The sequence below is a fragment of the Schistocerca cancellata genome, chromosome 2 (assembly GCF_023864275.1).
Source record: "Schistocerca cancellata isolate TAMUIC-IGC-003103 chromosome 2, iqSchCanc2.1, whole genome shotgun sequence".
Lineage (NCBI taxonomy): Eukaryota > Metazoa > Arthropoda > Insecta > Orthoptera > Acrididae > Schistocerca > Schistocerca cancellata.
This window is the reverse complement of record NC_064627.1, coordinates 622,785,780-622,804,540: the sequence shown is the minus strand read 5'-3', so window position 1 is coordinate 622,804,540 and position 18,761 is coordinate 622,785,780.

Here is an 18,761-nt window from a genome sequence, read left to right as displayed (position 1 = left end):
TAAAAAGGTCCATGATCAAATTTTTCTTTTAGTTGGATATCAGACTGCAACTCTATGCATTCCTTTCGAAAATATCCTGGCAACGAATCGGCATTGTTTGTAAAAGGCGTCGCGTTAATAAAATATCTTGATTATTTTTCCGATAATCCTAACATCGATTTTCAAATTCTTACATCCGGCCGAAAGGTATGATTACGTATTTCATCCCGCCTTAATGATTATATTTGACGGATGTGCTGAAATTAGAAAAAATATTTACCTTTGCCTGTGCTTGCATAATTTCAGTTTCATTTAGTATGCGTTTACTGTTCGAAACATTGCACCGATACGTTGGTTTCTACCATGAAGACGCCAATTTAAGTCACCTAAATGAGCAGTCTACCAAAATGCTAAATCTACACCCAGTTGACATCCTCAATTTCTGGCACAGATTTTGCTTTTGGTATCATGAATGATTTGACTCAGTTCATTTTATAAACTCTTTTTAACAGCTGTCCACGACTGAGCATTCTTACTTGTGTAAAATATGCGACATCACTATACTCAGGATCCGAACTGAAACGCCCGCTAAATCATGCAGGGCCAGCAAGTAATTAGGGTTCTGGAAAGAGCCATTTCACAATTGTAATTTAATATCATTTAGTTCACAAATACACTTTTGAAAGAATTAAATTTGCTTTGCGGCTGAATACCTCCAAACAGATGTTTAGGATAAGTTCAATTTTGAAAAATATGACACACATCTAAATTTACGGATAAGATAAATCGTGTACATATATGAAATCAGAATGCGGAGCAGCTTAAGGCCGCCGGATCAAATCTTAAAAATTCCAAATATACCATGATGATTACTGAAGTCAGAAGGCCACAATGTTTTAAGATGCTAAAAGGGCTCATGGCCCGCAAGGTGCACAGAAAGAGATAAACAAACGCAATAAAATGTCTGAAGACCGCAAAGTTAAAATCTGAAAATTATGGAAATATATATATTGCAACAATCAGTAAAACAATACATTAAGTTTACAAATATCCTTCTGCAATACCAACGGCGGAAGGCCCACAATAACATGTAAAATCTTTCATAGGAAATTACAATATCCTTCCAAGAGCAGAAGGCAATAATGTTTAGACTTGAAGGAAACTCTGAGAACATGTTTCCAGGGCTGAAGGCCCTAAATTAACTTTGCCCAGTTGAAAATATAAAATACAGTAAAGCCCCAAAAAGTCTTTTAAAATGAATTACAACAACATTAACACTCCCTAAGAATAAGTAAGGGAACAGAACTCAAGAGCCCCCAGGGGATCGGTCTGCCCTCCTTCACTTAGGCGAGACAGGCGGTGAGCCCAACTACACTCGATTCGTCCAGACCCAACCAATGGACCTTCACGGACCGACCGACCAAGCACTTGCTTGCCACGACGAAGTGCACGAGATTTCAAGGCCCCCCAAAAAGTTACAAGTATCACTATCCCCAACAAACGCGTATGTGAACTGATCTGACAAAACTACACACCATGTTGGGCAGCAACAACAGGTAAGGAAAAAACACTGCCTAAAAACTACGTTAGTGGCCAGGGCAGGTAACACGAACACTAACGGCCACAAGGCAGAAAATCCCGCTGGTGCACTTGACTATGGGTAAATTAATTCCATCTGACGGCGGCTATCTCGAACACTTCACTCGTTGTTGCTCACAGGAAAACTTCCACAACAGCAACGCCGGAACCAACAACGTAATGCTCAAAGCCACTCAACCTTCACGCCCTGGGTCGGCGGGTGACGATGCTCATACCGATCGGACAGCTCCTGACAGACTCCAACACTGCGCAGAGACCGCTGCTGGTGCAAGCCGGCGGCTGGCTGGCCCGGGCTGCGCTCCAGACGCGTTGCAACTGACTGCCAGGGCCCAGCTCACGACCCGAACTGCCGATGTGAGCTCTCCTCCCACGTTCCGACTGACTCCGCGACAGATTTACAACCGGGAAGTCATAGCATCCAAACAAAGATCCTCTCAGAGGGGATATATCGATACGCGCTACTAGCGCCGATGACTGTCAGGCAAAGAGCAGGTCAGTAAAACCAGTAATTTTAATCAACGTGGTGAGATGGAAATACAGGGTGTTTCAAAAATGACCGGTATATTTGAAACGGCAATAAAAACTAAACGAGCAGCGATAGAAATACACCGTTTGTTGCAATATGCTTGGGACAACAGTACATTTTCAGGCAGACAAACTTTCTAAATTACAGTAGTTACAATTTTCAACAACAGATGGCGCTGCGGTCTGGGAAACTCTATAGTACGATATTTTCCACATATCCACCATGCGTAGCAATAATATGGCGTAGTCTATGAATGAAATTACCCGAAACCTTTGACAACGTGTCTGGCGGAATGGCTTCACATGCAGATGAGATGTACTGCTTCAGCTGTTCAATTGTTTCTGGATTCTGGCGGTACACCTGGTCTTTCAAGTGCCCCCACAGAAAGAAGTCACAGGGGTTCATGTCTGGCGAATAGGGAGGCCAATCCACGCCGCCTCCTGTATGTTTCGGATAGCCCAAAGCAATCACACGATCATCAAAATATTCATTCAGGAAATTAAAGACGTCGGCCGTGCGATGTGGCCGGGCACCATCTTGCATAAACCACGAGGTGTTCGCAGTGTCGTCTAAGGCAGTTTGTACCGCCACAAATTCACGAAGAATGTCCAGATAGCGTGATGCAGTAATCGTTTCGGATCTGAAAAATGGGCCAATGATTCCTTTGGAAGAAATGGCGGCCAAGACCAGTACTTTTTGAGGATGCAGGGACGATGGGACTGCAACATGGGGCTTTTCAGTTCCCCATATGCGCCAGTTCTGTTTATTGAGGAAGCCATCCAGGTAAAAATAAGCTTCGTCAGTAAACCAAATGCTACCCACATGCATATCGCCGTCATCAATCCTGTGCACTATATCGTTAGCGAATGTCTCTCGTGCAGCAATGGTAGCGGCGCTGGGGTTGCCGCGTTTGAATTTTGTATGGATAGAGGTGTAAACTCTGGCGCATGAGACGATACGTGGATGTTGGCGTCATTTGGACCGCAGCTGCAACACGGCGAACGGAAACCCGAGGCCGCTGTTGGATCACCTGCTGCACTAGCTGCGCGTTGCCGTTTGTGGTTGCCGTACGCGGTCGCCCTACCTTTCCAGCACGTTCATCCGTCACGTTCCCAGTCCGTTGAAATTGTTCAAACAGATCCTTTATTGTATCGCTTTTCGGTCCTTTGGTTACATTAAACCTCCGTTGAAAACTTCATCTTCTAGCAACAACACTGTGTCCTAGGCGGTGGAATTCCAACACCAGAAAAATCTGCTACAGAATGGCGCACCCACAGACTGCGTTGTCTTCTATATCTTTCACATCACTTGCAGCGCCATCTGTTCTTGAAAATTGTAACTACTGTAATTTCGAAAGTTTGTCCGCCTGAAAATGTACTGTTGTCCCAAGCATATTGCAACAAACGGTGTATTTCTATCGCTGCTCGTTTAGTTTTTATTGCCGTTTCAAATATACCGGTCATTTTTGAAACACCCTGTATGTTAAAACAGGGTGTAAAATACCAAATGGTGGGACGGCGAGCCATGCACGGCTCACAAAACTTCTGCGAAATTCCAGGAAATTGCGATAATTCAGTCCCCTGGCTGTTATCAAATTTACTGTCTTCACGACGACTTGCATAGCGTGACTCATGTTTAAAGCTTTTCCGCATAAATTGTCTTGGTCTGTCATACAAAGATAGAGAGACATATGGAAGGCTTATAATAAATATGTTCCGCTTTCCACGACATTCTTCGAAGAAAAGGAAAAACGGTATATGCGTGATTACAATTATGACAACAGTGGCCCGACAACACTCCTTAATTGAATTAGAGTCTGCAACCAGCTTGCTTTGACAGTAATGCCCACAAAATCAATAATACGTAATTGAAACCGGATAGCAAGCTAGTCCGTGGGCTCTCGAATGAACAAATTTGATTTAATTAAAGGTCATATCTTCTTGCCTAGCCTGCTAGAAGATTATTATGGCCAAACTACCGATCAATTTTTATCGTTCTGCTGCTACATTCATTGTACGCTTCCGTACGCTGTACCAACGAGTGAATACTCTACTTAATTTCTTTTCTTGATCGCAGCATTTAGCCGCATTCTATATTATTTTACGGGCCTTACTGTGAATAACAGAGAAATTTTGGACGGCGACTGACCTTCACATGAGGTCTCTCATCGTCAGTCAGATTTTAATGAAATATGCTTGTAACAATGTATTGCTGTCTACCGTCAGTTGTCATCGGTGGGCCGTGGTTCCAACACTATGACTTCCAACGTCTGCCGACAAGTATCGACCAAAGAGGGCTGCCAAATTGTTTCGGGCAGACAGTATAATACAACAACGTTATAAAGAACTTTCTCCGTTGTGGATGCAATGTGAGAGGAATCGAGCACGATGACCGCTACTGGGTAACAAAGAGTACGGGAAGCAGCTTTCGTCTTCACGTGCAATACGAACACATTTCAATTTGTACCGATCATCTCGTATGGTACTAATTACAAACTAAAGTAAAAATATTTAGTGAAAACCGATTATAGTCAAGGTCATGGTCGAACGTGGTTCTTATTTGTAGCAATGGATATCATATCAAATTAAATCTGCTATAACAGAATTACGATACTGTTAGACAGCAAACATTGCCAGTAACTGCAATCTATACGAAGCTTAATAACTCCTAACGACTTGTAGTGATCCGAACTACGGTGAATAAGATCCTTTATCACAATTGTGCAGAAATAACACAGAATTTCCTTGCATTTTCTTAGATTAATTTCGATTTACGTATCTAAATCTGTAGCTTCGTATTTGCAACTGAAGTAGCCGTAAGATAACAGACCAGCGCGTGTGACGTGTGGGACGGTTTTAAGAACGAGACCGTGAGCTTCAAGTACAGCTCGGGCGGCAAAGCTAAGGATTGTATGGACCCATGAGAGAATACTATCGAATGAAGGGAATTTCAAATTGAAAATATTTAAAATTTCATAACTTCACTACATAAGCTGATTTTTTTTTTTTTTTTTTTTTTTTTTTTGCCGCTATTATGATAGATGATCACTTCTTAGACCGCATTGATAATTGCGGGTTGGACACCTCTGATATACATACATACTCCGCAAGCTACCTTACGCTGCATCGTGGAGGGCACGCTGTACCACTATCAGTCACTCCCTTTCCTCTTTCATTCAATAACAGAGCGAGAGAAAAACTACTTTTTGAAAGCCTCCTTACGGGCCCTAATTCTCGCATCTAATCTTCGTGTTCCTTACGCGGAATCCACTTTGGCGGCAGTAGAACCGTCCTGCAGTTGGACTCAAATGCCGGTTCTCTTAACTTCTGCAATATTGTCTCGAGAAAAGAGCGTCATCTCCCTCAACGGATTCCCATTTTTCACGAGACATGTCCGTAATATATGCATGCTGATCGAACCTACCGGTAACAAATCTAACAACACGCCTCTGAATTGCTTCGATGTCTTTCTTTAGTTCGACCGAGTGCGACCGAGTGGTATCCCAGACACTCCAACTGTTCTCAAGAATGGGTTGCAATAGTGTTCAATACGTCGCCTATATTAAGGACGAGCTACACTTCCCCAAAATTCTCCCAAGTAAAAAAAATCAAGCATTCGCCTTTCTACTACCAACCTGACGTGCTGGTTCCATTTCATGTCGCTTTGCAACGCTACGCCTCTTCGACGCCCTACTGCCGAGTTGCAATGTACTGCCGCTCTAGCACCAGCTTGTGGGCATGCCAGATGTCTAACTTACGCTGTCCAAGTCGCCCCAATAATTGATCAAGTGTTGTTTTTGTACAGTTACATTTTTAAAGTGCTCAACAAAGTTACAAGTGTTGCACCGAGGGAATCGCCGACTTGAGTGGTCTTAGAGGGATCCTCTGTGATTTATTGATGCACGTGTCAATGTCGTCTTCCCCCCACCCCCTGCCCACTCCTCCCACGAGAGCAAATTGAAGTCATGCTACATTCCAAGGGCATCAGATTACGTCCAGTGGTTTTTTAATACCACGATGTCGGAGACGGTGAATAGCCGGAGGTGACAGCAGTGTCAAAGACTGTCAACGATGTCATTCTGTTACTCATTGCACACTGAGAACTGTCATTTTCGATCGCGTGACGTGTGTAGTTGAACGCCCCAATGGAAGGAGTGGTTTCAGTGAGCCATGTATGCGATCTCCTGAAGCCTTTTCGTGTCGACTCCGAGCGGAGGTGTGTCTGAAATGTTTTCACCAGCCGGCCATAAGAAACTAGTGTGACTTCCACGCCAGGCGTCGCGGTGCAGACCTGCATCATAGAGGCGTCAAGAGAAGGACTACGATGTGGTTAGGGGAACATTTGACGACCTTCTCATCGTGTGACACGCCCACGGTGCGAGTGACAGAATTAAGGTGAATTTTGGTGCAATGTGATCTCATCAACCCACCTTACACATCAATATGAACACAACTTTGGCCTTTTTTCCTATGATTGTTGCGTCGCCGGACCCCATGGTGCCGTTGCAGGGTGCCATGCTGTTGCATCATTGCAGAAATGAGTTGTAGATACATTTGAGCCAAATTTCACACGTCTGCGGAGCAGTGACGGGGATTCAAAGAAGTGATATTTCAATTCTTTTGGGCAGTGTGGATGGAATTACTCCTATCTTTTTAGAGGCTGGCCTGGAATTCTAATTATTTGCATTCCCAACTTCACGCATTTTTACGTTGCACTTTGAATAGAACAGTGTATTTTGGTGCCCTTTGTGTAGATGATTTGTACATTGATCAACCAAATGTCTTGCGTGGGATTCTGCGCAAGGATGTAATGAAGATAGAGCTTATTCACTGTACTAGAAATATGCCTAAGTTGCCTCTCCACATAATGTTGTTGTTATTGTGGTCTTCAGTCCTGAGACTGGTTTGATGCAGCTCTCCATGCTACTCTATCCTGTGCAAGCTTCTTCATCTCCCAGTACCTACTGCAACCTACATCCTTCTGAATCTGCTTAGTGTATTCATCTCTTGGTCTCCCTCTACGATTTTTACCCTCCACGCTGCCCTCCAATGCTAAATTTGTGATCCCTCGATGCCTCAGAACATGTCCTACCAACCGATCCCTTCTTCTGGTCAAGTTGTGCCACAAACTTCTCTTCTCCCCAATCCTATTCAATACCTCCTCATTAGTTACGTGATCTACCCACCTTATCTTCAGCATTCTTCTGTAGCACCACATTTCGAAAGCTTCTATTCTCTTCTTGTCCAAACTAGTTATCGTCCATGTCTCACTTCCATACATGGCTACACTCCATACAAATACTTTCAGAAACGACTTCCTGACACCTAAATCTATATTCGATGTTAACAAATTTCTCTTCTTGAGAAACGCTTTCCTTGCCATTGCCAGTCTACATTTTATATCCTCTCTACTTCGACCATCATCGGTTATTTTACTACCTAAATAGCAAAACTCCTTTACTACTTTAAGTGTCTCATTTCCTAATCTAATTCCCTCAGCATCACCCGACTTAATTTGACTACATTCCATTATCCTCGTTTTGCTTTTGTTGATGTTCATCTTATATCCTCCTTTCAAGACACTGTCCATTCCGTTCAACTGCTCTTCCAAGTCCTTTGCTGTCTCTGACAGAATTACAATGTCATCGGCGAACCTCAAAGTTTTTACTTCTTCTCCATGGATTTTAATACCTACTCCGAATTTTTCTTTTGTTTCCTTTACTGCTTGCTCAATATACAGATTGAATAACATCGGGGAGAGGCTACAACCCTGTCTCACTCCTTTCCCAACCACTGCCTCCCTTTCATGTCCCTCGACTCTTATAACTGCCATCTGGTTTCTGTACAAATTGTAAATAGCCTTTCGCTCCCTGTATTTTACCCCTGCCACCTTCAGAATTTGAAAGAGAGTATTCCAGTCAACATTGTCAAAAGCTTTCTCTAAGTCTACAAATGCTAGAAACGTAGATTTGCCTTTTCTTAATCTTTCTTCCAAGATAAGTCGTAAGGTCAGTATTGCCTCACGTGTTCCAACATTTCTACGGAATCCAAACTGATCTTCCCCGTGGTCAGCTTCTACCAGTTTTTCCATTCGTCTGTAAAGCATTCGCGTTAGTATTTTGCAGCTGTGACTTATTAAACTGATAGTTCGGTAACTTTCACATCTGTCAACACTTGCTTTCTTTGGGATTGGAATTATTATATTCTTCTTAAAGTCTGAGGGTATTTCGCCTGTCTCATACATCGTGCTCACCAGATGGTAGAGTTTTGTCATGACTGGCTCTCCTGAGGCCATCAGTAGTTCTAATGGAATGTTGTCTACTCCCGGGGCCTTGTTTTGACTCAGGTCTTTCAGTGCTCTGTCAAACTCTTCACGCAGTATCTTATCTCCCATTTCATCTTCATCTACATCCTCTTCCATTTCCATAATATTGTCCTCAAGTACATCGCCCTTGTATAAACCCTCTATATACTCCTTCCACCTTTCTGCTTTCCCTTCTTTGCTTAGAACTGGGTTGCCATCTGAGCTCTTGATATTCATACAAGTGGTTCTCTTCTCTCCAAAGGTCTCTTTAATTTTCCTGTAGGCAGTATCTATCTTACCCCTAGTGAGACAAGCCTCTACATCCTTACATTTGTCCTCTGGCCATCCCTGCTTAGCCATTTTGCACTTCCTGTCGATTTCCTTTTTGAGACGTTTGTATTCCTTTTTGCCTGCTTCATTTACTGCATTTTTATATTTTCTCCTTTCATCAATTAAATTCAATATTTCTTCTGTTATCCAAGGATTTCTATTAGCCCGCGTCTTTTTACCTACTTGATCGTCTGCTGCCTTCACCACTTCATCCCTCAGAGCTACCCATTCTTCTTCTACTGTATTTCTTTCCCCCATTCCTGTCAATTGTTCCCTAATGCTCTCCCTGAAACTCTCTACAACCTCTGGTTTTTTCAGTTTATCCAGGTCCCATCTCCTTAAATTCCCACCTTTTTGCAGTTTCTTCAGTTTCAATCTGCAGTTCATAACCAATAGATTGTGGTCAGAATCTACATCTGCCCCAGGAAATGTCTTACAATTTAAAACCTGGTTCCTAAATCTCTGTCTTACCATTATATAATCTATCTGAAACCTGTCAGTATCTCCAGGCTTCCTCCATGTATACAGCCTCCTTTCATGATTCTTGTACCAAGTGTTAGCTATGATTAAGTTATGCTCTGTGCAAAATTCTACAAGGCGGCTTCCTCTTTCATTCCTTCCCCCCAATCCATATTCACCTATTATGTTTCCTTCTCTCCCTTTTCCTACTGACGAATTCCAGTCACCCATCACTATTAAATTTTCGTCTCCCTTCACTACCTGAATAATTTCTTTTATCTCGTCATACATTTCATTTATTTCTTCATCATCTGCAGAGCTAGTTGGCATATAAACCTGTACTACTGTAGTAGGCATGGGCTTTGTGTCTATCTTGGCCACAATAATGCGTTCACTATGCTGTTTGTAGTAGCTAACCCGCACTCCTATTTTTTTATTCATTATTAAACCTACTCCTGCATTACCCCTATTTGATTTTGTATTTATAACCCTGTAATCACCTGACCAAAAGTCTTGTTCCTCCTGCCACCGAACTTCACTAATTCCCACTATATCTAACTTTAACCTATCCATCTCCCTTTTTAAATTTTCTAACCTACCTGCCCGATTAAGTGATCTGACATTCCACGCTCCGATCCGTAGAACGCCAGTTTTCTTTCTCCTGATAACGACGTCCTCTTGAGTAGTCCCCGCCCGGAGATCCGAATGGGGGACTATTTTACCTCCGGAATATTTTACCCAAGAGGACGCCATCATCATTTAATCATACAGTAGAGCTGCTTGTCCTCGGGAAAAATTACGGCTGTAGTTTCCCCTTGCTTTCAGCCGTTCGCAGTACCAGCACAGCAAGGCCGTTTTGGTTAATGTTACAAGGCCAGATCAGTCAATCATCCAGACTGTTGCCCCTGCAACTACTGAAAAGGCTGCTGCCCCTCTTCAGGAACCACATGTTTGTCTGGCCTCTCAACAGATACCCCTCCGTTGTGGTTGCACCTACGGTACCTGTATCGCTGAGGCACGCAAGCCTTCCCACCAACGGCAAGGTCCATGGTTCATGGGGGGCTCCACATAATAAAGAGATTAATTTTGTTTCTTCGTTCCGTACAAAAATTAATCAATCGCACATAGACAGCGAGTTTGTAGCTTGACCACTCAGAGCGACTACACTTTCGAGCTTGAGGCACTGTCTTGAGAGCCTGGAAGCGGCACCCTCTGAAGCCAACACGTCTGTTTGGTCGCCACTGGTTTTTCCCGCTGCGAACAAAACGGTCGGTGCAGCCAGGCGTCCGCCCAATCGTGTCCTTTGCGCAGCGGACCTTCTCCGCTGCCTCGCAGCAACGATTTAATTTAGATATCCGCTTCCTTCTTTCTAACGCGTGCCGCTGTTCCAAACGTAGCTCACGCTCACAATTTTAAAATAACTGCTATTCGCTGAATTTATTGTATCATTATGCCGATTGCTCTTTACAGAAGACGATGGGATTTCATTGTTCACGGCCGTTTGGCCATTCAGTCGCGCAGTTTCTAAATTACCGCTCTCTCTTTTAAGTTTAGTATCAGGAATCCTTTCCGCTGCTAGTCCTTCTATCAACCAACTCGCAGATCTGAAATCCCGTCCTGCTGGCGTAACACGGAACATGTCTATACTGCGAAACGTCTGCGCAATTGCCCTACTGTTACGTATTTTCGTCGTATCACGTTGCAAACTAAGAGTCACCATAATGTCAGCTCAGTAGTTCATCAGCGTGTCAAACTCTAACAGCGAATTCTGTGTAAAATTTTTCGTAGAAGAAGGTGTTACAAAGTTCCTCAAACTAAAGGTCCTGGTTAGAATTACCCCAAAACACCAAGGGGGGTTCAATAAGTAATGCAATACTTTTCTTCTGAAAGAAAGTGGCTTTTATTCAAAGTGGTATACGAGCGCATTGTACCACTCTACTGGTTGACATCCGGGCCAACGTCTTGCTGCATCAATAACCTCCAGATCATGCACATACCACTTCCCGCAGAGTTCAGCGTTGATTGGGCCAAACAGATGCAAGTTGGAAAATGCGAGATCCGCGCTGTAGGATGGATGAGGAAGAACAGACCAGTGCAGTTTTGTGAGCTCCTCTCCGGTGTACAGACTCCATTGTTATGGGGAAGTTCGTATGCGTTTTAATGGCGACGAACACTTAGCGGGAGTCACAGCTGTGTGAGTACGGCCGGCACATGGGAGATCAGACAGGTTAGCGCTGATGACAGACGCCTCGCCCAACGACTGTACGTGCTTTTTTTCACTGCCAGGTCTCTATAGACATTCTGCAAGCGTCTAAGAATATCTGTGATGCTTTGGTTTTCCGCCAAAAGAAAATGACATCTCTCTGCTTGGAATGACACCATTTTGAAGGCTACGTATAGCACCATCACCTATCGGAACTTCATGAAACTACAGCGGCTGAAGCTAGAACATTCCACGATGTCCCACAAGAAATTCCGCATTTTTTCAAACGAAACTAACCGAGAAAATAACATTGCATTGTTTACTGAACACCTCTCGTAAATAAAACTTCCTGCTGGATTGCCGCAATTAGTAAATATTGGGAGTTTGTCGATGTTACTGTGTTTTACTCTTTCAAATTTGGCTAATCTATGATTGTTCCATGGAGTACAATATGTACAAATATATTCTATTGCAATATAGTGCTTGACTGCAAACGGCGAATGCAGAGTTGCTCGGTGCTGTGTTCTTCCACGGTCTGCTTGGTCTGGCTTTTATAAGACGTACCACACTGTCAACGTATTTTGTAAATTTCAGCCTCCTGCAATAACAAATCATGCTTCCACGATCTCAGCAGTCTTAAAACCCTAGATGTCAGGCGGTAAACCATTTTCACCAGATAAATACTGTTTATTCTCGCTATTTTAAACGCAATGTTGCCAACAAAAGGAAGAAAAGCTAGAGATTTAGCCGGCGTGCTCCACCTGGTTATTGGTTTCTAGTTACTGGTTTCAACTGATTAGTTCCCCGTTGATCTACCAGGTAGGATATCCATTTTCACTGAACGCTGACTTTAGAAAGGAGAGCTTGTCAGACAAATTATCTATGACACTGTGTGCGTGCTCTGTGTACCAGTGTTTTAAGGTCGATCGCAGTTTGTGACGGCTGAGAACTCCATCATTACAAATACAAATCGGTATGATTGACCCTATGGTAAAGTGAATTCCAGATACCATGATTCCTTCATCCAGCGAAAACGGCCCTGAGGCCACAAGACGGAAGTATCGTCCACATACCTCCAAAAGACAGTCGGTTGAATAGCCATGTCGATGCTGTCAGTCTACTCGAAATGTACTGATCTTTGAATATAAAGTGGACTTACGGAAGAGTGTGTCGAAACATAAATGTGATGACTACCTGAAACGTTTAAGAAATTAGTGCTAAAGGAACTGCGAGACAGATCTTTTTACGAGGGTTGGAACTTTAATGGTGGAAACTATTTATTTACAGCTCGTACAAGATAGATAAGTGTTTCAAAGTTTTACTGACCTTTAAAATAGTCACCAGCATTGTGTGTAACCGACTGCCGGCGATGTGGAAGTAGTAGGATACACTTAGCAGTGCCAGTTGTGCTGACAGTTCGAGTTGCGCGGTCTATTGCCCTTCGAATTTGTAGCAGTTCTGAAGCGAATGCCGTGAAGCGTTTCGTTCAGTTTAGAAATCGAGTTAAACTCACGAGAGCTTAAGTCATGGGAGTGCAGTAGGTGGTATAGCACTTAGTAGCCCCATCAGTCAAACAAATCAGTAACAGCTAGCACTGTACATGCTTGAGCATGTCCTGCAAAATGACAGTCAGGTCCTGCAGAAAGTGTCATCACTTCTGTCTCTAAGCTGGTCGTAGGTTGTGTTCCAAAAATGAACAGCATAGAGACAGAAGTGATGACACTTTCTGCAGGACCTGACTGTCATTTAGCAGGACAGTGCTCAAGCACGTACAGTGCTAGCTGTTACTGATTTGTTTGACTGATGTGGCTGCTAAGTGCTGTACCACCTACTGCACTCCCCTGAGTTAAGCCTTCGTAAGTTCAACTGGATTCCTAAACTGAAGGAAACACTTCACGGCATTCGCTTCAGAACTGCTACAAATTCGTCGGGCAATAGACCGCGCCGCTCCAACTGTCAACACAACTGGCACTGCTGAGAGTATCCTTCGACGTCCACATCGCTGGCAACGGGTTATACACAATGCTGGTGACTACTTTGAAGGTCAGTAAGACTTTCAAACATGTATCTCTTTTCGTGATGACTGGGTGTTGTGTGATGTCCTTAGATTAGTTAGGTTTAAGTAGTTCTAAGTTCTAGGGGACTGTTGACCGTAGATGTTAAGTCCCATAGTGCTCAGAGCCATTTGAACTATGTATCTATTTGGTAGGAGCTGTAAATAAACAGATTCCACTATTAGAGTTCCACCCTTCGTAAATATAGACACTCAATCAATGCTTACTGACTAGTGCGAACCCCCAGTCTGTTGATAAAATTGGACGACTTTCTTATATGATGTGATGATCGCCCGCCAACGGTCTCAACTAAGATGTAAGATGTTTGGCTAAATCGTTTGTGGGGTTGCGAATACTGCTTAATATTAGCCATAATGGTAGACGTTCTTTATGAATTATAGAACGCCGAACAGTCTTAGTAAAAGTGGTCTTCTTCACACCACCTAAGATTATCGACCAGCTGGGCCCAGTGAAGGACAATTTGTAGAAGGCTGGAATTTACAAAACTCCTTGCCAATGTCGTATAGCTTATATAGGCCGGAACATGTACTTCATGGAAGAACGCTACACCGAACAGTAATGATGCACTCCTTTCATGCAACCAAACGCAATTGCCAAATATTGAATCTCCACTGGACATTCAGTGGAGTTTGATAAAACAATAATTTTAACCACAGCATTTCTTTCTGGGACACCATTATTCAAGAATCCATACTAATCCTCAGGGTGAAGAATCTGATTAACCGTAACAGCGGCTACGAGCTGGACAATATGTGGAACCGTATCATCTACAAGATTTGTTTTAATCGAAGACGACAAAGTACGTCGAAGACTGTAGCTAGCGGCAACGCTGATGGCGTATGAGTTCCACAGTTCCACCAGATTGGCACTGCTGTCGTGTACTGTAATTCATCTGTCACAATAATTTTGACGCATGCGCGCAGTATTAACAGTGCTCTATACATCTCCAGAACCTTCACTTCCTCACTTGCGTATGACTGCCAGGCGCCAAGGCGAAATATCGTGGAGTGTAGTCGACGATGACCGGCTGCAAACTCAAAATTTCCTCTAACATTCGTAGGGCAAATTTTGAAATTAACGTCAGTTAGAACCATAACACACAAAACGTTGTGCGGAAGCCGAAGCAAATATTGAGTGTTATTGGCAGAACTCTTACTAAAAGGACTGTCTACACTACTCTTGTCGATCGTTCTCTGGAGCAATGCTGCGCTGTATGGAATCCCTACCAGACAGGATTGACGGTGTATATCGTAAAAGTCCCAACAAGGTAGCTCGTTTTTTGTTATCGGGAAGTAACAGACACAGTGTCATTGATGTGATAAGCGCTTACCGGTGTGGCGAAACATTTTCGCTAAATTTTAGTCACCAATTTTCTCTTCTGCAAGCAAAAATATTTTTTCGACTCAGACCCACACAGGGAGAAACGATGATCGTAATAAAGTAAAACAGTGCTCGAACAGGAGGATTTAGTTGTACTTTTATTCCACGTGCTACAAGAGAGTGGAACATTCGACAGATGGTGTAGATGTGGTTCTATGAACCTTTCGCCATCCACGTAGGTGAGAATTACGAAGTAATCATGTAGATGTAGATATAAAAGACTGGGCGACTATCTGTAACTGCTTAGTTTACATACCATACATCAGATAAACACTGATGTTAAAATACTATTCTGCCTGGATGGTTATATTATTTTATGATTGCGTGGTGTCTGTGCTTTAGGATATGCCCGAACGAACTGACACTACGCCTTCACATAATTGATTCGTATCAATGGGCTACGAATCTACCACCTACATTGTGAGTGTACAGTAACGTTCGACCTCATGCAGGAATCTCAAAGTAACGAGCAAGGTGGACATGGACGGCTAATGCGGATAGAAGGCGCTAGGTTGGAGCATGGGTCGGCCGAGAGGCGTATCGAGATACCCCACACAATGGGGATAAACACTGTGTCCGAGTAGCGTAGTGATTAGGGCAACTGCCAAGTTAGCAGAAGACCTCGGGTTCGAGTCTCGAGCGGGCACACATTTTCACTCGTCGCTGCTGACTCCGTATGAAGTCCTGATGCAGCTGACATCATGAATTCCGTCCCTTACCTTACATTCCATTAGAACTACTGACAGCCTTGGGAGAGCCAGTCCTGATAAAACTCTACCATCTGGCGAGCAAGATATATGAGAAAGGCGAAATACCCTCAGACTTCAAGAAGAATATAATAATTCCAATCCCAAAGAAAGCAGGTGTTGACAGATGTGAAAATTACCGAACTATCACTTTAATAAGTCACAGCTGCAAAATACTAACGCGAATTCTTTACAGACGAATGGAAAAACTGATAGAAGCTGACCTCGAGGAAGATCAGTTCGAATTCCGTAGAAATGTTGGAACACGTGGGGCAATACTGACCCTACGACTTATCTTAGAAGAAAGATTAAGGAAAGGTAAACCTACGTTTCTAGCATCTGTAGACTTAGAGATAGCTTTTGAAAATGTTTATTGGAATACTCTCTTTCAGATTCTGAAGGTGGCAGGGGTAAAATACAGGGAGCGAAAGGCTATTTACAATTTGTACAGAAAGCAGATATGGCAGTTATAAGAGTCGAGGGGTATGAAAGGGAAGCAGTGGTTGGGAAGGGAGTGAGACACGGTTGTATCCTATCCCCGATGTTATTCAATCTGTATATAGAGCAAGCAATAAAGGAAACAAAAGAAAAGTTCGGAGTAGGTATTAAAATCCATGGAGAAGAAATAAAAACTTTGAGGTTCGCCGATGGCATTGTAATTCTGTCAGAGACGGCAAAGGTCTTGGAAGAGCAGCTGAGCGGAATGGACAGTGTCTTGAAAGGAGGGTATAAGATGAACATCAACAAAAGCAAAACGAGGATAATGGAATGTAGTCGAATTAAATCGGGTGATGCTGAGGGAATTAGATTAGTAAATGAGACACTTAAAGTAGTAAAGGAGTTTTGCTATTTGGGGAGCAAAATAACTGATGATGATCGAAGTAGAGAGGATATAAAATGTAGAATGGCAAAGGCAAGATAGCATTTCTGAAGAAGAACAATTTGTTAACATCGAGTATAGATTTAAATGTCAGGAAGTCGTTTCTGAAAGTATTTGTATGGAGTGTAGCCATGTATGGAAGTGAAACATGGACGATAAATAGTTTAGACAAGAAGAGAGTAGAAGCTTTCGAAATGTGGTGCTACAGAAGAATGCTGAAGATTAGATGGGTAGATAACTAATGAGGAGGTATTGAATAGAATTGGGGAGAAGAGGAGCTTCTGGCACAACTTGACTAGAAGAAGGGATCAGTTGGTAGGACACGTTCTGAGACATCGAGGGATCACCAATTTAGTATTGGAGGGCAGCGTGGAGGGTAAAAATCGTAGAGGGAGACCAAGAGATGAATACACTAAGCATATTCAGAAGGATGTAGGCTGCAGTAGGCACTGGGAGATGAAGAAGCTTGCACAGGATAGAGTAACATGGAGAGCTGCATCAAACCAGTCTCAGGACTGAAGACCACAACAACAACAACCTTTCCTTTCTCGCCCCTCCCTCTCCTCCACATTCAGTTTACCTAAGATTATGTAATTGAAAACACGGTGATTATTTTTGGAGCATAAATATTTTTGAAAAGTATTGTAACCATTTTACATTTTTCGTGAGAAAACGATTGGTGCTATGTTACACCAGTATTACTGCTCACACTACTAACGTGGTTTCAGAAGTGGTAGAGAATTAGTACAATTTCTTTTCTTACAAATGGGCTAGCCGAGTCCGTGTCGCTTGCCCGTGGCGCAAGCGTCAATGGCGCCGGCGGTCCATCGTAAGCGCCGTCCGTAACGAGCAACCCAGCAGCCGCCGAGCTGAGTTCAGTGCCGCCGCTCCGGGCCGGGCCGGCTGCCGGCTCCTCTCCTTGGCTTCGTTAGCCAGCGGACCGTGAAATTCCTCCGCCGGGCTGCTGCTACCGGCCGGTCAGCGCCTTAAATACTCGACTATCGGCGATCGCGGCGTAATCTGCGCAGCGCGTGACCCGGCGATTATACAGAGCCAGAAACAAAGTAAATCTGGCGCACTCACTGAAACTGAAAGTCAATTCGTGACCGGCGGCAACAGGCGGCGAAATGCGTGCGTCCGCGTTTCCTTTCCAGACCACCTCGTGTCGTTGTTCTACTGCACTATGCAGTCTGGCGAGGAAAGTAGATCGTGAAGGTACAGCATGTGCTATGCAATCTCTTCTTCAGCTACTTTCACGGGTATGAGCTATGTAACTACGCTACTGTCTATTAAATTTGCAACGCCCTGGAACAGCCAGGCACAAACGTCGATGTGGCATGTCGTGTGCTATGTGCTTAGAAATGCAAATGATAAGCATTTCAGCGAAAGTACATGAACGAGGTAGGAATAATGCCATCTATATTGTTCACGTAATCTCTACAGCAGCGGATGTATTGTTCATACAGAGATGAGCCAAAACACTATGACCACCAGCTTAATGCTTGATCGTCCGTCTTTACAACGAAATACATCAATGATCCCGTCTTGAGAAAGAAACATATCACTGATTCTGCGCATCGGGGATCCGAGTGCCTGAAACGCTCACTCCTGACGTCAAACAGAAGAAATTGGACATCTGTCAACTACTTCTTTTGCGTTTTAAGTGTGAGGGTGGTGGGTTCATTAGCAAAATTGTGACAAGTGATTAAATTTTTGTTTCACCATTTTGAACCCGAAAACAAACAGAGCGTCAATGGAGTTCCACCACACAACATCACCGGCACCAAAAAAACGTGAAGACCGTGCCATCAGCAGACAAAGTTAGACCACAATCTACCTGAATGTTCTAGGTGTAATGCATATGAAATTCATACCTAAAGGTATCAATATAAACTCTGCAACCAACTGCGAGACACTCAGAAAACTGAAGCTGTAATACGAAGAGCTCGTCCACGTATGGAGCACCCTGTCGTTGAGTAAGACAATTCCAGACACACATGAGCGCTCCCACTTATGCAAAAATTCGACGCCTTGGGTTCACTATCATCGATCATCGTCTGTACAGTCCCGACATGGCTCCATCCGATTTTCATCTCTTTCCAAAACTTAAAGAACACCTTCGAGGACTTTACTGTGGCAGCGATGAAGCGGTGCAAGCAAAGGAAAGGTTCCAGCTCCGTCCAAATGGTTAAACATTCTACACTGACTAGTCTCTCATTGGGAGAAATGTGTTCGTTACCAGGGTGACGTCGCTGAGGAATACATTTGTAGACGTGACTTA